The 21,468-nt window shown below is 42.6% G+C and overlaps 1 long non-coding RNA gene across 1 annotated transcript; it reads left to right on the forward strand.

Moving 5' to 3' along the window:
• The first annotated feature begins 8,927 nt into the window (after positions 1–8,927).
• On the forward strand, positions 8,928–16,592 carry LOC120991361. The gene is made up of 3 exons (XR_005776640.1): positions 8,928–8,940; positions 10,797–10,800; positions 16,378–16,592. It is a non-coding gene; the product is annotated as an uncharacterized LOC120991361 (long non-coding RNA).
• Positions 16,593–21,468: the final 4,876 nt, after the last annotated feature.

Raw genomic sequence — 21,468 nt, forward strand, 5'->3', positions numbered from 1 at the left:
AGACTTTGAAATTCTACCTACCCAAAATTAAAGACGACCTGTCACCACAAAATGCAATACAATCTGCAGACAGCATGGCATAGAGCAGGAGGAGCTGAGCAGATTGAAATATATAGGAAAAATTCAGCAAAACTTTATTTCATTTAAATATCTGCTTTTTCGGAACTCAGTTGTACATCATTGATAGCCTTCCTTGTGTAAGTGTGGCTCACTCGTTAGTAGTTATGGTATGGTGCTACAAGCTCAATGAAGGGAATCACCCTACCCTCTATTGAAAAGTGAAAAAGTTGAGAAATGAGTGGGCACTTGACCACTGAGGAAGGGAGAGTGAATTTACCCGAAACGCGTATGGTGAAACAAGTGATGTACCTGCATTGAAAAGCCTCCGATTAAACTGTATGGCCATACAGAGAAAAATTTCCACAGCAAAGGAATAAATACCTTTTTCGTCGAACGCTGTACCGAAGAAAATTGCGGAACAAAGTGTCAACTCCAGCGATCTTTGGAACTCCCGCGGAATTTGAACTAGGAGCGATCAAACAAGCCGGCAAACATTTAAAGCTCTAGGGAGCAATAGGGAGACAGCAGAACCCAGACAGTAAGCTAAATATCGATTTAAAGTTTACCTCTACCTAAAAAGGAAATGCCATACGAGACTTTAAGCTCAATATTATCGGATTCCTGTGGATGCTTTATGAATACATTGCGCTCCCAGGGGAAATGTACCTGCAATACTTCAAGTGACACTCACCTTCCCGATCTGGGATAGAGTTACAGAGGAAATACCTCCCTCTTTGTAATAACAGCACATATAAGATCTGGATAATACTTGAAGATTTTTGGTGTGATTTATATGATTGAACATTATTGAATTTATCGATTATATATTATCGAATATTATTGAACATTTTTGCATCTACTATCGAATATAATATCGAACATATTATCGATTGTACCCACCATTTATTATATGTGATTGCTTTTTATGTATGTTACTGCTTTAGTACATGGTTTTTATTACTTTTATTACTTGAATTTTATGGGAACTTAACAATAAATATTTTCTGCATATTTCAATTTGGTTGCCAAGTGTATGGGTGCCCGCTCATTTCTCAACTTTTTCATGTATATACAGGGAGTGCAGAATTATTAGGCAAGTTGTATTTTTGAGGATTAATTTTATTATTGAACAACAACCATGTTCTCAATGAACCCAAAAAACTCATTAATATCAAAGCTGAATATTTTTGGAAGTAGTTTTTAGTTTGTTTTTAGTTTTAGCTATTTTAGGGGGATATCTGTGTGTGCAGGTGACTATTACTGTGCATAATTATTAGGCAACTTAACAAAAAACAAATATATACCCATTTCAATTATTTATTTTTACCAGTGAAACCAATATAACATCTCAACATTCACAAATATACATTTCTGACATTCAAAAACAAAACAAAAACAAATCAGTGACCAATATAGCCACCTTTCTTTGCAAGGACACTCAAAAGCCTGCCATCCATTGATTCTGTCAGTGTTTTGATCTGTTCACCATCAACATTGCGTGCAGCAGCAACCACAGCCTCCCAGACACTGTTCAGAGAGGTGTACTGTTTTCCCTCCTTGTAAATCTCACATTTGATGATGGACCACAGGTTCTCAATGGGGTTCAGATCAGGTGAACAAGGAGGCCATGTCATTAGATTTTCTTCTTTTATACCCTTTCTTGCCAGCCACGCTGTGGAGTACTTGGACGCGTGTGATGGAGCATTGTCCTGCATGAAAATCATGTTTTTCTTGAAGGATGCAGACTTCTTCCTGTACCACTGCTTGAAGAAGGTGTCTTCCAGAAACTGGCAGTAGGACTGGGAGTTGAGCTTGACTCCATCCTCAACCCGAAAAGGCCCCACAAGCTCATCTTTGATGATACCAGCCCAAACCAGTACTCCACCTCCACCTTGCTGGCGTCTGAGTCGGACTGGAGCTCTCTGCCCTTTACCAATCCAGCCACGGGCCCATCCATCTGGCCCATCAAGACTCACTCTCATTTCATCAGTCCATAAAACCTTAGAAAAATCAGTCTTGAGATATTTCTTGGCCCAGTCTTGACGTTTCAGCTTGTGTGTCTTGTTCAGTGGTGGTCGTTTTTCAGCCTTTCTTACCTTGGCCATGTCTCTGAGTATTGCACACTTTGTGCTTTTGGGCACTCCAGTGATGTTGCAGCTCTGAAATATGGCGAAACTGGTGGCAAGTGGCATCTTGGCAGCTGCACGCTTGACTTTTCTCAGTTCATGGCCAGTTATTTTGCGCCTTGGTTTTTCCACACGCTTCTTGCGACCCTGTTGACTATTTTGAATGAAACGCTTGATTGTTCGATGATCACGCTTCAGAAGCTTTGCAATTTTAAGAGTGCTGCATCCCTCTGCAAGATATCTCACTATTTTTGACTTTTCTGAGCCTGTCAAGTCCTTCTTTTGACCCATTTTGCCAAAGGAAAGGAAGTTGCCTAATAATTATGCACACCTAATATAGGGTGTTGATGTCATTAGACCACACCCCTTCTCATTACAGAGATGCACATCACCTAATATGCTTAATTGGTAGTAGGCTTTCGAGCCTATCCAGCTTGGAGTAAGACAACATGCATAAAGAGGATGATGTGGTCAAAATACTCATTTGCCTAATAATTTTGCACGCAGTGTATAGATAGCTGTACACGGGGAGGTTTTATCAGTGATTGATAGCATTCTCTGTGTAAGTGTGTATACAGAGATAGCTGTCAGTCACTGATAGTTGTAGACGGGGGAGGTGCTATCAGTGATTGACTGTGTAAGTATGTATACAGAGATATCTGTCAGTCACTGATAGCTGTACACAGGGGAGCTATTTTTTGTGATTGATAGCATTCTCTGTGTAAGTGTGTATACAGAGTTAGCTGTCAGTCACTGATAGCTGTACACAGGGGAGCTATTATTAGTAATTGATAGCATTCTCTGTGTAAGTGTGTATACAGAGATAGCTATCAGTCACAGATAGCTGTACACGGGGAGGTTTTATCTGTGATTGATAGCATTCTCTGTTTAAGTGTGTATACAGAGATAGCTGTCAGTCACAGATAACTGTATACCGAGAGGTGTTATCAGTGATTGATGGCATTCTCTGTGTAAGTATGTATACAGATAGCTGTCAGTCACTGATAGCTGAACACGAGGAGGTTTTATCAGTGATTGATAGCATTCTCTGTGTAAGTGTGTATACATAGATAGCTGTCAGTCACTGATACCTGTACACTGGGGAAGTGTTATCAGTGATTAATACCATTCTCTGTGTAAGTGTGTATACAGATAGCTGTCAGTCACTGATAGCTGAACACGAGAAGGTTTTATCAGTGATTGATAGCATTCTCTGTAGAGTGTGTATTCAGAGATAGCTGTCAGTCACTGATAGCTGTACACAGGGTGAAGTGTTTTCAGTGATGTATAGCATTCTCTGTGTAAGTATGTATGCAGAGACAGCCGTCAGTTACTGAGAATATGCCTCCCGTGTACAATTTAATTCACAAAAGGCAGAGTCTGGTTGGTGAGGGTCCAACAGCTGAGACCGCCATGATTATGAGAACAAAGAATGTATAAGTGGAGCCATGATCAAGTATGTATGCTGTACCCTCATTCATCTCTATGGGACAGCTGAACATAGCCGATCACTGTACTTTGCTATCTTTGGCAGTCCCGTAGAGAATGAATGGAGCTTGTATTCACTCCATTCAAATGAGAGGACACAGGACCCTTGTGATTGTGATTATGGAGGTCCCAGTGGTCAGAACGCCATCGATCAACACATTCGCTATCTTGAGGATCGGGCCTAAGTTTAAAACTTGGCAAACCCCTTTTAAGGTTTTTTTCCCCGTGGATCCTGAATTCTTGGAATTGTAGAGTAACAGCTTAGCCACATTATACAGTTTGTTATTCCCCCTTATCAACCCTTTACTTCACATCTAATTGTTGTAATGAAATTCATACAAGGGTTAGCTTTACAATGTTTTACAATGTAGAACTATTTTTTGTGGTATTTCCATCTGCTTTTTCATCCGTGTTTTAAACAAGGTCTATGTTTACCATCCTGTCGAGAAAATTGCTTTCTATATAACTGTGTAACTGAGTAACTGTGACATGACATCAAACCATTCCCTTGAACTACTGAGAGGGCTGCGCCGCACTTTGTACTCCTACCAGACCCTCATTACAGATGTCAGGAGAAATTTACATAGTCATTACAGACGATTTCAGAAGGGAAATTGAGATCTTAAGTTTATCAAAACTATTTGGAAACCAATTCGTATCTGTTGATAAAATACATATACATGGAGACCTGCTGCAAGCAGTTGCTCTAGATTGCTTAATGAGCTTGTTATCCCTAATGGGACCAAACCATCAAGCATCAGAAGAACCTATTTATCAAAATCTAGGCTGATGTGTTTAGTAAACTGGTATTTATTTGCCATATGGGTCTGTAGATCTATCTAAGCTGGAGAGAAAACAACATAATTATCATGAAATTACAAGATATGTTAAGATATACAATACTGCATCACAAAGTTAAGGGCCTCAGGGGTCAAAATGCCAATTATGACTTCCCATACAATTGGCCATGCTTCAAGATTCTCCTAAGGTATAAGTGTGCCCAGGAATCACTGGGGTTCACTTATGGGATCCACATGTGGATTTCCACTAATTAATTGATGGCCGCTCCTATATTTGCCGGGTTGAACCTGTACTTTCTATTTTTTCAAGCAGCAAGTCCAGGTGCAAACTGTCAATAAGCAGTAATCCACATGTGGATCCTGTGGTTGTAGCAGAGTACAGGTGTGACACATGGCAATTAGCGGTACCTGCAGCTCAAGCCATACGTGTACTAACACCCTTTGCATGACCAATCACAATGACCGGATACCTCAGTAGCATAAAACAAAAGATGACGGCAGCATCTCCACTATATTTCTTTATTCGACAAGCCTTTACAGAATGCGTGCAGTAAGAACCAGACAGCTACGTTTCGGCTATGTCCTATCCTTTATCAAGCCTGGTAAAGAGTGATGTCCATAATCTTATATAGTGCATCACACTCCTCCCCTGGTGTTGGTAAACCAATCTCCTCAGTACACCTCACTTTATTTTACAAAAGCGACAATCTTCATGAGACATAACAACAGTGACACATTATCCAATATTTAAAGTGCATGTGCTTACCCCTAAATGTGAACCATGTTACCCAGCGGTCTTCCTCTTGATAAACCTGTGCCCCAGCAGCGCGTCCGGAATTTGCTACTGCGCATGTCAACCGTGATATTCACTAGCTTCAATCACCGGCATACGGAGTCGCAAGAGCGCACTGTTGCGTGTCATCAATCACATGGCTATCATGTGACCCTCACATGACCGCCAGGTCCGCTCCATCTCGCTCCGCTATCACTAGCTTCACGCAGGAGCGCACTGTTGCGCGTCATCCGTCACATGGCTGTCATGTGACCCTGACATGTCCGCCAGGTCCGCTCCGTATCACTGCGCTGTCAAAATATTAAATAGCCGTATTCTCTCTTTGCTCAAACCTCACACTACAAGCTCAAATAACCATCCTATATAACACAGCAGACCAATATTGGCCTCAGACCATTACAATATGGTGGGAGTAAGTAACCCACATAGAGATTGACTCAACCTCCAAAGTCTTGTCAACCTGCAAATCAGTTACAATACAGTTGGCATAAATACATATAAATAGTGTGACTGGCATGATACATAACCCTCTACTCAACTATATAATCCTACCGCACCAGCTGGTGGAGCACAGGTATATCGGATCCGCATCATCTTCACCATAAAAACTATATCAAAAACATGATATAAATATAGATTAAAACAACATAAAACACTTTCAAAAGTCAGATATACATACGTTCCTTGTTTTAATCAACCCCATTTACATTAAACTCAATATTGAGGCCATATGCTTGTAATGCTTTCAACCAAAAGATCCATTTCAATTCCTTTTTTCTGAGGATACATTCCTTGTCCCCACCCCTTCTCACTGGACCCACTGAATCAATAACACGGCATCTAAGCTGGTGGACAGTGACCACACTCCACAAAGTGCTTCGCCACCGGTTTATCCATTTGTTTGTTTTTTATTGTACTTTTGTGTTTGTTAATACTTTCCCTTACTTCCATGGTGGTCTCACCTATGTAGATCAAGCTACAGGGGCACTGAATCATGTAAACGACATACCTCAACCTACATGTATAGAATTTCCTAATCTTATACATTTTACCACTATAGGGATGGGCAAAAGTATCACCTTTAATCATATTATTGCAATTGCAGCAGCCCAGGCATGGGAAACATCCCCCCTTTCTTGGTGCCAGATACCTCTGACCATCTCCCTGTGTGTCTCCTATTTCACCAATCTATCTCGTAGATTAGTGTTCCTCTTGTACGCCATCAATGGTGGATTATTAAACTCAGTTATCGACTGCAAGTTTTCAGCACAATTGCTATATTTTTAGATAAACTGTTAAGGGTCCATGCGACCAATGCTCCCTCTTACATAAGAGACACTAGCCATTTCTTGACGAAACTACGAGAGATTCAGGTACCTACACAATTTTATTTAGTTAGTTTTGATGTAGTGTGACTATACACATCAATTGAACATGAATATGGTTCGAATGTCGTTGATGTGGCGCTGGCCGGCATGGGGTTCTCCCCTGGTGGACGCCGGTTTGTCCTTCACCTTCTGGAGGTGGTCCTGAGGAGGAATTATTTCCTCTTCAGGGACACCTTTTACCAACAGCAGCGTGGCGTGGCCATTGTATCCAACATAGCCCCCACGTATGCTAACATCTTTATGGTGGAAGTGGAGGACAGACTGGTATACAGATCCACATTTTATGGGAGGGCCGTGTGCTGGTGGCGTTACATCGACAACATTTTTTTAATTTGGAGGTGTTCTGAACGTGACCTGGGTGATTTTCATCAGCACCTGAATGGAGGAGTACCAGGTCTTCAATTCACAGTGACGGCCTCACAGAAGGAACTACAGTTTCTGGATGTGAGAGTGTATGTAGAGGACGGTAGGATTAAGACCTTTATCAGAAACCCACGGATAGGAACAATCTGTTGAGACAGGATAGCAATCATCCTCGATGTATGTTGGATTCGCTCCCCTGGAGTCAGATGTTGCGGGTCAGAAGGGTAGTATCAGATGATAATAGGTTTGAGGACAGAGTTAAGGAGATGAGTCAAAGATTTTCTGATAGAGGCTATCCTCAGAGACTCTTACAGATAACTAGAGAGAGGGTTTCGCTGATTGGCAGAGAGACCAAACTCCACAGTGCATCTAAGAAGAAAACAATGGATCGTATTCCATTTGTCTCCACTTTTGGACCCCATAGCGGTGATTTATCATATATATTACGTAAGGAATGGCATATTTTACAGAGGGGTTTGCCGTCGATAACTGAGTTTAATAATCCACCATTGATGGCGTACAAGACGAACACTAATCTACGAGATAGATTGGTGAAAACTGACATAGGAGACACACAGGGAGATGGACAGAGGTATCTGGCACCAAGAAAGATGGGATGTTTCCCATGCCTGGGCTGCTGCAATTGCGGTAATATGATTAAAGGTGATACCTTTGCCCATCCCTATAGTGGTAAAATGTATAAGATTAAGAATTTCTATACATGTAGGTTGAGGTATGTCATTTACATGATTCAGTGCCCCTGTAGCTTGATCTACATAGGTGAGACCACCATGGAAGTAAGGGAAAGTATTAACAAACACAAAAGTACAATAAAAAACAAACAAATGGATAAACCGGTGGCGAAGCACTTTGTGGAGTGTGGTCACTGTCAACCAGCTTAGATGCCGTGTTATTGATTCAGTGGGTCCAGTGAGAAGGCGTGGGGACAAGGAATGTATCCTCAGAAAAAAGGAATTGAAATGGATCTTTTGGTTGAAAGCATTACAAGCATATGGCCTCAATATTGAGTTTAATGTAAATGGGGTTGATTAAAACAAGGAACGTATGTACAGTATAACTGACTTTAGTATTAGTGTACACATTACAAGTGTTTTATGTGGTTTCAATCTATATTTCTATAATGTTTTTTATATAGTTTTTATGGTGAAGAAGATGCGGATCCGATATACCTGTGCTCCACCAGCTGACCGGAGGTGCGGTAGGATTATATAGTTGAGTAGAGGGTTATGTATCATGCCAGTCACACTATTTATATGTATTTATGCCAACTGTATTGTAACTGATTTGCAGGTTGACAAGACTTTGGAGGTTGAGTCAATCTCTATGTGGGTTACTTACTTCCACCATATTGTAATGGTCTGAGGCCAATATTGGTCTGCTGTGTTATATAGGATGGTTATTTGAGCTTGTAGTGTGGGTTTTGAGCAAAGAGAGAATACGGCTATTTAATATTTTGACAGCACAGTGATACGGAGAGGACCTGGCGGTCATGTGAGGGTCACATGACAGCCTTGTGACGGATGACGCGCAACAGTGCGCTCCTGCGTGAAGCTAGTGATAGCGGAGCGAGGTGGAGCGGACCTGGCGGTCATGTGAGTGTCACATGATAGACACGTGATTGATGACACGCAACAGTGCGCTCTTGCGACTCCGTATGCCGGAGATTGAAGCTAGTCAATATCGCGGTTGACATGCGCAGTAGCAAATTCCGCAAGCGCAGCAGGGCCACAGGTTTATCAAGAGGAAGACCGCTGGGTAACATGGTTCACATTTAGGGGTAAGCACATGCACTTTAAATATTGGATAATGTGTCACTGTTGTTATGTCTCATGAAGATTGTCGCTTTTGTAAAATAAAGTGAGGTGTACTGAGGAGATTGGTTTACCAACACCAGGGGAGGAGTGTGATGCACTATATAAGATTATGGACATCACTCTTTACCAGGCTTGATAAAGGCTAGGACATAGCCGAAACGTAGCTGTCTGGTTCTTACTGCACGCATTCTGTAAAGGCTTGTCGAATAAAGAAATACACTGGAGATACAGCCGTCATCTTTTGTTTTATGCTATTTGATGGACCACTGAGGATCTGTGGACGTTGGTCGGCATTCTGGTGAGGTCAAGAAGGTCTGAGTGCTGTTCTACATTTGTCGTTTGCACGGATACCTCAGTAGGTGACTATTAGGCTTTGTTCACATTTTGGCATTATGTATTCCTTGACCATAACAAGTGTGATCGATGATATGCAAGATGATAGTTCCATCTTCACTGTAAGGGACATTGTTAATGCAATTGCTTGTACACTCTCCACTCTACACTTTACATTATTTTAGTAGCACTCCCCCGATCACACAAGGAGATGTGCTGTTGACAAGCAATCATTTTTGTGGCTGCGTTAAAGATGCAATTAGCCAACATAGATAATTTTCTCATTTGTTGGCTGATTGGTCGACTATGCTCTACCATTTACACTAAAGGTTTATAAAGAGGACAATCCTCCGGTTGTTGTGCACTGGAAAGATAAAAGGATTTTATGCATCTGCATATTTGCACCTTTCCTGCCAAAAAATGTAATGCATAATAGAGTCGATGTGAGAAAAAGTCCAAGACCACATATTTATTACAAAAGTATACAAGGTACTAAGAACATAAATGTTACATGCTCCCGACAAAGACATTTACGGCATATCCAGATAATTATTTCTGTAACTTCTATATACTAGAAAGGACAGAGCAGCAGATATGGGCAGCTAACCTTCCATTCAATCTCTGCCTGGAAGCAGCAGGCACTTCACTGGGGAGATTGTGTTTTCAGGGACCTCCATTCTCCTCAATGGTTATGATTCTGTAGGTCATAACCAACCTATCTGACATTTATGGCATAGCGTGAAAATATGCTATAATTGTATTTATTGGCAAAATACAGGAAATAAATTTAAACAAAATAAATAACAACCATAAATAATAGTAATGATAATCTTTATTTATATAGCGCCACTGTTTTCCGCAGCTCTTTACAATTCAGAAGGTTCATGTACGAAACAAAAGACACACACTAGCTAGCTAATATACAAATGAGGCACTAAGTGGGGGTGACACAAAAAGTAGTTGATTGTTAAATGAAATGGTCCAGCCATCTTTGTACTGAAAGGAACAGCGTAGGCCGATCTGTGTGTGCTAGTGCTTTGGGTGTGGGGATTACTGTCAGAAGATCAAGTTAAGGTCTGAAGAATAAGGGTTGGGGGTGGGGGGAAGAGTCAGTTCAGGAAGCATGATAAGATTGGAAACCTGCCTGAAAAGATGTGTTTTTAAGTCATGTTTTAAGATAGGGAAGAGGATTTTAGAGAGTAGGTGCAGCTCGAGAAAAGTCTTGAAGATGGAGGATGCTAATCTTAGATCACTGGCAGAACGGAGAGTACGAGTAAGGTGGTTCAAAAATGAGGGAGGAAATATATGGAGGTGCAGCACTGTGGAGAGCTTTGTAGGTGAGGACAGCATTTAGGACAGACTGAACGGGGGGAAAGTTTAATGAGAGGAAGACCAATTAGTAATGAATTACAGTAGTCAAGTCAGCGAGCTGCTGCCCAGGAGTTATGATAGTGCTGCAGACCGAAACTGATCAAGCTTAGGTGAGTTAGTAGAAGGGGGCAAGAAGTTCAGTTTTTGAGAGGTTCAGTTTTAGATACAGAGAGGACATGATGTTAGAGACTGGTGTTTTGGAGTAAAGCAGGGGTGATGTCAGGGGATGAAGTGTATAGTTGGGTGTCACCATCATAGAGATTTTACTGAAAGCCAAATCTACTGATAGTCTGTCCGATGGGGGCTGTGTAGAGAGAGGGAGAGGAGTAGAGGACCTAGGACTGAACCCTGAGGTCCCCCAACCTCAAGAGGAAGAGGAGAAGAAGTAGAGAAGAAATTGAGCCAGTGAATGATACACTAAAGGAGCGGACAGAGAGATAGGAAGAGAACCAGTAGAGAGAGGATTCCTTAAAGGGATTTTGTCATATGGATTTTAGCTGCAGAGATTTTCACATCATCTCATCAGTCTCCACGATTTAGTGTAAAATATACTAGTCTTACCCCTATCTGTCTTGTCATGTAGGCTAAAAATCGCTATTATTAATATGCAAATTACCTCTATAAGGAGCCCAAGGGGCTGTCCCTCTGTCCGTTGTAGCCCAGCCATGCCCCGGAAGAGTGGAGTGCGCAGACAGCTGGCGCATGCGCGCTTGCTTCAGTGAAGCTGCTGCCAGGACACCGTGCAGGTCCGGACCAGTGTAACCAGGGCGCATGCGCAAGATTACAGCGCACTAGAAAAAAAAATCAGCATGGAGAGGAGTGAATAAGTAACAGCGAGGCGGTGCTGGGCTCTGAGATAATGGGCACGGCTGGGCTCCAACGGACAGAGGGACAGCCCTTTGGGCTCCTTATAGAGGTAATTTGCATATTAATAAAAAAATTTTTTTTGCCTAAATGACAAGACAGATGGGGTAAGACTAGTATATTTCAAACTAAATCATGGAGACTGATGTGATGATGTGAAAATCTCTGTAACTAAAATACAGATGACAGAATCCCTTTAAGGCCAATTGAGTGGAGCATGGTGAGGAGGAGTTTGTGGTCTACGGTATCAAACGCTACAGAGAGATCCAGAAAAATCTGTAGAGAATAGTCGCCATTCATTTTTGCTAAATAAACAAATAAACTACACAAAATAAATAATAACAGCCATAAATAAATAAATCAACATGCCACAGGAAATTAATACATAATAAATATGTGGTAAATTATAGAGAGCATCTACTGAAAATAGTTCCACTTTATGAAAATAGATTTAAAAATGTTGTATAATGTAAAATAAATGTTAGAAAAAACTATGTAAGAATGTTGAAAAGGTTCAGTTGTAAATTACAGAACAGATGATTTTTTTTACATTGTGCAGTGTCTCACATCAAAACCTACAGAACAAAGTGGTTTATGTATAAAACATAGACTAGCCCCCTACAAAGAGCTCACATCAAGGCCTGAACATTATTAACAACATACTTATATACATACTGTGCATTTGGAAAGTCTTCAGACCCTTTCACTTTTTTCAAATTTTGTTATGTGCTAAAATGAAAAAAGTTTAATTTTTCAGCACTCAATAGCCAATAATGAGACAATGAAAACTGAATATTACAAATTTTTGCTAATTTATTGAAAATGAAAATCTCAAATCTTGCATTGACATAGGCATTCATACCCTTTACTGAGGACTTAATTGAATCACCTTGGGCAGCAATTACACCCCCAGTCTTTTTGGTATGATGCCAGAAGTTTTGCACACCTGAATTTAAAGACTTTCAGCAATTCTTCTCTGCAGGTTGGTTGGCGATTGTCAGTGGACAGGGATTTTCAGGTCTCCCCGGAGATGTTCAATGAGGTTTATTCAGGGCTCTTGCTGGGTCTTTAAGGTCATTGGGGGAGATTTATCATTCCCTATGTGAATGAAATGTGGCGATAAAAAGTTGCAAGTGCAACTTTTTAACTGCTACTTTTTTTAAATTGTCACATCTGCCACTTTTCACTGTCCCCTTTTTAAAAGGGGTGTGTCAAGGGCGGGGAAGAGGGCATGGTCAGCGGCTTCAAACTAATTTATCTTCATGAATACCAGTTTTGTGGTGCAAATCAGGGATGCTCAACCTGCGGCCCTCCAGCTGTTGTAAAACTACAACTCCCATGATGCCCTTCTGTAGGATGATAGCTGTTGGCTGTCAGGGAATGAGTTGAGTTGTAGTTTTGCAACAGCTGGAGGGCCGCAGGTTGAGCATGCCTGCTGTAAATGAAGCCAGAAATTTCCAGCAGCTCCAAGTAGTCGTACATTTCTGGTTAGGTGCATGGACTGCAGGAGAATGCGCATAATTTGTGCTATTTAATTTTAGCACAAGGACACAATATAACAAAATGTGAGAAAAGTGAAAAAAGTTAAAGGGTCTGAAGACTTTCCAAATACACTATAAATATATATATATATATATATATATATATATATACTGTATATATATATATACACAGAACTACATGACTACATGGAAGGACCTGGTCAATGACCTGTCGAAAACTGGGACCACAGTCTCAAAGATTACCATTAGTAACACACTACACCGTAATGGATTAAAATCCTGCAGGGCACTCAAGGTCCCCCTGCTCACGTCAGCACATGCCCAGGGCCGTTTGAAGTTCGCCAAGGACCATCTGGATGATCCAGAGATGGCATGGGAGAAGGTCATGTGGTCAGATGGGAGGGATGGATGTGGCCATGTATCACGAGATTTTGGCCAACAACCTCCTTCCCTCGGTAAGAGCATTGAAGATGGGTCGTGGCTGGGTCTTCCAGCATGATAATGACCCGAAACACACAGCCAGGGCAACTAAGGAGTGGCTCTGTAAGAAGCATTTCAAGGACTTGGAGTGGCCAAGGGAATCTCCAGACCTGAACCCAATTGAAAATCTTTGGAGAGAGCTGAAACTCAATGTAGCCCAGCGACAGCCCCGAAACCTGAAAGATCTGGAGAAGATCTGTATGAAGGAGTGGGCCAAAATTCCTGCTGCAGTGTGTGCAAACTTGTTTAAGAACTATAGGAAACGTCTGACCTCTGTAATTGCAAACAAAAGTTTCTGTACCAAATATTAAGTTCTGTTTTTCTATTGTAACAAATACTTATTTCATGCAATAAAATGCAAACAAATTATTTGAAAATCATACAATGTGATTATTTTTTTGGGGTTTTGTCTTTCACAGTTGAAGTGTACCTACGATAAAAAATTACAGACCTCTCCATTCTTTGTAGGTGGGAAAACTTGCAACATCGCCAATGTATCAAATACTGTATATATAAATTCTGCATGTCCTGTAGCATCAAGAGTCATGGAGCAAGCATCAAAGCTTAGTGATATGCCAATGCTTGTTTTGATCTATTGCTGAATTGTCTCATAAGAACCATGAAACAGCTTGTAGCTATTTTCACTTTACGTGGCTTCTTGCTGTTTGAAAAATGAGCCCTGTCCATCCACTGACAGAAAAAAAGAAATTCTGATCATTACCAGTCTGCATTGGGCAGTTTGCTATAATAGGTGAGGTTATATATTGTTTTCTCTCTAAGGTTTTGCAGATTGCACCAAGGAAGCCCACATCCAAGGTGCGTACGGTATATATGCAGATGAGAGATTCTTTTGGCATATTTGTGATTGTATTTTTGATGACAATGAGATCTCTGGACTGGACTTTACAGATGAGACTTTGCAGGTACAAGCCCTTGTTTGCTGTTATCCAGCCCCCCAGTAAATGGCACACCTAGTTAAAAGGCACAAGACTTGACACTTTCCATTTAGTCAAGAGCCTGCGCTAATATAATACACAAACATGGGCTTTGTCAGTGGATGATGAAACTGCACTGTACAAATTCATTGCTTTGTCACTTTCCACAATTCCCCACCAAACTCCTTTGATATGTAAATTGTCATGTCACAGTCCTACCCCTGGTGGTCCTCAACTACAGGCTGGTTTGTAACTAGAGAAATTGGTTTAGAATCCCCTAATCGTTGGGAGTTTGCTGGGAAGAGGTCTGGCTCCAATCATTTCTCCATGTGTGTAAGGGATCATTTTATTTCTCTGGGAAATTCACTACCCTGGTGGTATTTTCCTTCAGGCTGCTGGAGTACTCAGGGTGCAATAAGAATTATAACATTATCGAGCCATTCTCTTTTATGTCACTTAATGTTGTATGTGTGACTGTTTACTGTGCAGCAATTTACACGGAGCAAAAATATAAACGCAACACTTTCGGATTTGCTCACATTTTGCATGAACTGAACTGAAAGATCTGAAACGTACATTTTCTACATACACAAAAGACCCATTACTCTCCACAATAAAAAAAACACTCTGAAATGTGCACAGTTTTGCCTTACTGTGTGTGCGTGGGAGGGTCATAAAACCAGTCAGTATCTCGTGTGGCCACCATTTGCCTCCTGCAGTGCAACACATCTCCGGCGCATAGAGTTGATCAGGTTGTTGATTGTGGCCAGTGGATTGTTGGTCCACTCCTCTTCAATAGCTGTGCGAAGTTGCAGAATATTGGCAGGAACTGGAACACGCTGTCGTATACGCCGATCCAGAGCATCCCAAACATGCTCAATGGATGACAGGTCCGGTGAGTATGCTGGCCATGCAAGAACTGGGATGTTTTCAGCTTCCAGGAATTGTGTACAGATCCTTGCAATATGGGGCCGTGCATTATCCTGCTGCAACATGAGGTGATGGTCGTGGATGAATGGCACATTGATGGGTCTCAGGAACTCGTCACAATATCTCTGTGCATTAAAAATGCCATCAATAAAGTGCACATGTGTTCGTTGTCCATAACATACGCCTGCCCATACCATAACCCCACCGCCACCATGGGCCACTCGATCCACAACGTTGACGCCAGCAAACCGCTCACCCACACAACGCCACACACACTGTCTGCCATCTGCCCTGAACAGTGAAAACCGGGAAAATGTTTCAGATCTTTGAGTTCAGCTCATGCAAAATGGGAGCAAAACCGAAAGTGTTGCGTTTATATTTTTGCTCAGTGTAAATACATAATAGATTATTCATACGATGTGGAATGTACTGAGCCTGGTTAATTAAGTCTTAAAGGAAAACTCAATTTTTCAACAAAATATTTTCATTTTGAATCTGTCCTTTAATGTATTCATTTATAAAGCGCCAACATATTCCAAAGAGCTGAATAACCTAGCGTTATGTTATGGGAGTGTGAGAGAATACTTGAATACCTGGAGGAAACCCCTAGAACACAATGGTTACATACGACTCCATACAGATATTGTATTTGGTTGGGCTCAAATCCTATAAGGCAACATTGCCTATGTTAGCTCTGATGAATAATTTCGTAAGTACTTTGCTTTACCTAAATTGTATTGATTTGTATTTTTAAAATGTTTGATTCTTTGTTGCAGGGGTGTCGCCAGATCAAAACATCCGGGGCTGGATGTTATGTCAAGGGCCACAAATGTTGTGACCAAAGACTATATAGTATTACACAATAAACAATGTAATAGCGTGTTATAATAATAAATATGTTCATATAGTGTTAGGCTACTTTCACAATTGGGGCACAGCAATCCTGCAGGCTGAGTACTCGAGATCCGGCATAGCCAGATAGTGCCGCATGTCCGCTGGACCCCCTAGACTATAATATTGTGACCAAAGACTATTCAGGTGGCAATACAGTTTAATTACCATAGCGGGACACAGGAGCCAATGGCTCCATGACCCACCCATAGCCATAGCCATAGACCCTACAGGGAAATTTCCCAGTGGGCCGATGCCAAGGGGGCCACTCAAGCCCTCTTGATGGCCACAGGCCAGGTACACATTGATCTGATGCTCAACAGCCACAGATGCCCTCCTGAACTCGACTGTGATACAGTTGAATACTGTGGCTGGGGCTGCAGTATTTTATGCTGCCCTGTGGTATTTGGTTCTGCTGGGGTGGTATTCTGTGCTGCACTACGGTATTGCAGCCCTGCCTACTTCTGTTTTCCCCGCCTACTTGTTTTGTCCCGTCTTCTGTCAATTTGGATCCAGCTACAATATGGGGCCACTTTTAGTTTTTTTTTCCAGGGCCACTTTAAGTTCTCAATCCGCCCCTGGACCCACCACTCACTATCATAGGAAAATTCAGTGACCATTTAAGTAATTTTAAAGTTAAGGTCCCCATACATTAGTTTATTGTTGGCCAAATCTGCTGATAATAGTAGTTTCACACACACACACACACACCAACAGAAGTACCTCTGAAAACATTATAGGGTTTTAATTTAAGTACACTAAATTAGCAGGACTCATTTTCAAATTTAACTTAATTTTATGGGAAGAAGAATGCACAGCTAATGCTTAATCGGGTTGTTTCATCTGTCACATTAATGTCATATATATAAGCCCAATCTTTAGATGCTGACGCAATGTCAAGAAAGGGTCCCCGAAGCGAATGGAGAGTAAGCTGCATATGCACAACTCCTCTATTCAACGCAACAGAACTTTAGAAGCAGTGAATTGAGAAGATGGTGTACCTATGCAGTAGTAGTCGTGCTCCACCAAGCTCATTACATAAACACAACACAAGAACCATGCACAATTAAAAAATACAGTACCATAACAAGCACGGCACATATATACACCAGAACCAAGCATAGTTCATAAATACAGCACAAGAAAGATGCTCGTTACATAAATATAGCACCAGAACCAAGCATGGTACATAAGCACAGCACCAGAATCAAGCTCATTACACAAATACACCACCAGAACCAAGGATGGTACGTAAATACAGCACCAGAACCAAGGATGGGATGTTGTAACGGTTGCGTACACACACACACAGGGGAGAAGGGAAGTGACCACTGCGCTCCACCCTTACCCCTGGCCCTGCCTACTTGCCTCGCGAGTCCTAATGACAGGGGACAACTGGACGGCAATCCCTAACTTGGAATAAGTGCAGGGATGACAGACAGACAAACAACAGGATGTGAACGGACCGAGTCAATACCAGGAAAGCTACAAAGTACAAAGGATTAAGCAAAGAATGGTCAGGAGAAGCTGGGGTCAAATATCAGGAGAGCAGAGAAGTACAAGAGGAGTCCTAAGAGAGTAGTCAGGTGGGAGCCGAGGTCACAATACCAGGACGGATGCGCAGTACAGGAGGATCAGGCAAAAGGATGGTCAAGGAACAGGATCAGGTAAGTATTCAGCAGTCCAACAAATAGCCAGGAACCTAGAAATTAACAGGCAACCTGTAGCCAGCAGGCTGCCTGTATTTATAGTGGGGAGTGAGGGTCATGTGACGTGGCCAGCGTCACATGACCGACAGACCAACCAGTCGAGCACCGAGTGATCAGCTCAGCGCTCAAAGCAGACTTAAGAGCAGGGAGCCACCCAGCTAGTAAAGCCGCCCTGGGAATGAGATCAAACACAGATCCTCATTCCCAAAGCTAAGCAACAGGTCTGCGGGGGATGGGGGACCGAGTGCACCTTCGGAACCCCGTGACAGTACCCCCCCTTTTACGAGGGGCCACCGGACCCAAGACTTCAGGCGATGGCTTTTCAGGGTGTTCTAAATGAAATTTACGAACAAGTCTAGGAGCATGAACCTCCCTGGCAGGTACCCAAGATCTCTCTTCAGGTCCATACCCCTTCCAGTGAATCAGGTACTGCAAGTAATTACGCACCTTCCGGACATCCACTATTTTAGACACCACATACTCGACAGCATCATTAACAAGAACCGGCGGAGGCGAGGCTTTTGATGGTACTACCGGTTCAAAATATTTTTTAAGCAGAGATTTATGGAACACATTATGAATGTGGAATGACTCGGGCAGCTCCAACCTAAAAGATACCGGGTTAATCACTTCCGTGATCTTATATGGTCCAATAAAACGAGGAGCAAATTTATTAGAAGTTACCTTGAGAGATAGATTGATGGAGGACAACCATACTTTATCCCCAACCTGAAAGTTTACCCCCCTTGAACGTCTCCTATCGGCCTTGAGTTTTTGAGAACATTGAGCCTTTTCTAGGTTCGATTGAACCCGGGCCCAAACTGTGCACAGTTCGGAGGAGAGTTTATCCGCTTCAGGGTTAGAGGAGGAGACGGACGACCCAGAATGAAAACGGGGATGAAAACCATGGTTACAAAAGAAAGGGGAGACCCCAGCGGAAGAATTGACACGGTTATTCATAATAAATTTACGATAGTAATTGGCGAAACCTAAGAACCGTTGTAAGGCCTTTAAGGATGAAGGTCTTACCCATTCCTTAATTGCTAGTACCTTACCAGGATCCATCTTGAAGGCGTGAGGAGTCAGAACATGCCCTAGAAACAGAATCTCCTGCACACCAAAGACACATTTCTCTTGTTTAGCGGATAGCTGATTCTCCCTCAACACCTCTAATACTTGTCTAACATGAGACACATGGGATTCGAAGTCAGGAGAGAATATCAAAATGTCGTCAAGATAGACAATAACAAATTTACCTAAGAACTCCCTAAGAATGTAATTCATGAAGTTTTGGAACACAGCTGGGGCATTGCTGAGTCCAAAAGGCATCACCTGATATTCAAAGTGTCCTACCGGAGTATTGAACGCCGTCTTCCATTCGTCTCCCTCCTTGATTCGGATTAGATTGTATGCCCCTTTCAGGTCAATTTTGGAAAACCAGGTTGCCCCCAGGACCTGGTTAAATAAATCCGGAATCAATGGGAGGGAGTATCTATTCTGGACAGTGATTTTATTTAATCTCCGGTAATCGATACATGGCCTAAGACCACCATCTTTTTTCTTAACGAAGAAAAACCCCACCCCCATAGGAGAGACAGAAGGTCTAATATGCCCTTTACCAAGGCTCTCCTTAATATAATCTTCCATGGCCTTGCGTTCGGGCATAGAAAGATTATAAATTCGTCCTTTAGGAAACTTGGCCCCCTCTACTAGCTCTATGGTACAATCATAAGGTCTATGGGGGGGTAGAACCTCCGGGGTTGGTGATGAGAATACAACAGAATATTCTCTAACAACAGAGGGTAAAGTATCAGACTTTACTGAGACCCCAGCCTGTACCACGGACAGGCACGAGTCACACTTAGGCCCCCATCTCACCAACTCCCCATTGGACCAATCTATAGTGGGGTTATGTAGTCGGAGCGAAGGCAACACTAGTATCACCTCAGCAGGTAGGTTCTCCAGGACTAGAAGCGAACATCTCTCTGAGTGGCACACACCCATGGTTAGAGAAATCTCTGAGGTACATAAGCTCACCGTACCACCAATAAGAGGATTAGCATCAATAGCCATGACATGGATAGGAGTTGGTAAGGCAAACATAGGAATACCCAATCTTACAGCATACTCAGAGACAATAAAGCTAGCCGCTGAGCCAGAATCAATAAAGGCCTTACCCGGCCATTTATCTACTCCCAGAGAAATCGTAATGGGTACCGAAAGCTTACATTTAGAAAATTCAGGGTGTACCTGGTCTTTAGGTTGCCTTGCCTTAGGAGACTTGACAGAGAGGACCTTCTTAGGACACTGGCTGATCCAATGGTCAGAATCTCCACAGTAAAAGCATTCTCCACGTCTGCGGCGAAGATTCCCTCGGGTCATGCCAACCTGCATGGGTTCCTCGGTGGAGACCTCAGCATTGTCTCTGGGATAGGCCTCTGGCTGGACCACCATCTGGGAAGAGAACTGTTGTTCCTGTCGTCTCTCTCTAACCCGTCGGTCAAGTCGGACAACAAGGGTCATCATCTCCTCTAAGGTCTCTGGAAGTTGATAACTGACCAGAAGATCCTTTAATTTATCAGACAGACCTGACCTGAACTGACTCTTCAGGGCTGGTTCGTTCCATCCTGAGGGGACACACCACCTTCTGAATTGGGTGCAATAATCCTCCGCTGGTAAATTGCCCTGAACCAGTGCCTTTAGAGCCGTCTCGGCTACTAGAGCCCTGTCTGGTTCATCATAGAGGGTACCTAGGGCCTGAAAGAACCCCTCCACAGAATATAAACAACTGGCGTCAGCAGGTAAAGAGAACTCCCAGTACTGGGGATCACCCTGTAATCGGGAAATGATAATGCCCACGCGTTGACTCTCGGGCCCAGAGGACACGGGGCGCAAACAGAAGTAAAGTTTGCAACTCTCCTTAAAAGAGAGAAACTTCTTCCGGTCTCCAGAAAAGGTTTCTGGGAGCTTAATCTGGGGCTCAAAATGCGGACTGGAGGCCTGAGGAGTGGAAGAGCCTTGCCCTAACTCAAAAGAGCTGAGTTTTTCCCCTAACTCCTGCACCATCTGCGTCAGATTAGAGACATAGTCAGTCAGGGTCACCAGAGGATTCATAATACAGTGGTTATTGGGCCTGTTAATCTGTAACGGTTGCGTACACACACACAGGGGAGAAGGGAAGTGACCACTGCGCTCCACCCTTACCCCTGGCCCTGCCTACTTGCCTCGCGAGTCCTAATGACAGGGGACAACTGGACGGCAATCCCTAACTTGGAATAAGTGCAGGGATGACAGACAGACAAACAACAGGACGTGAACGGACCGAGTCAATACCAGGAAAGCTACAAAGTACAAAGGATTAAGCAAAGAATGGTCAGGAGAAGCCGGGGTCAAATACCAGGAGAGCAGAGAAGTACAAGAGGAGTCCTAAGAGAGTAGTCAGGTGGGAGCCGAGGTCACAATACCAGGATGGATGCGCAGTACAGGAGGATCAGGCAAAAGAATGGTCAAGGAACAGGATCAGGTAAGTATTCAGCAGTCCAACAAATAGCCAGGAACCTAGAAATTAACAGGCAACCTGTAGCCAGCAGGCTGCCTGTA

This window comes from Bufo bufo, chromosome 2, assembly GCF_905171765.1.
Source record: "Bufo bufo chromosome 2, aBufBuf1.1, whole genome shotgun sequence".
Taxonomy (NCBI): domain Eukaryota; kingdom Metazoa; phylum Chordata; class Amphibia; order Anura; family Bufonidae; genus Bufo; species Bufo bufo.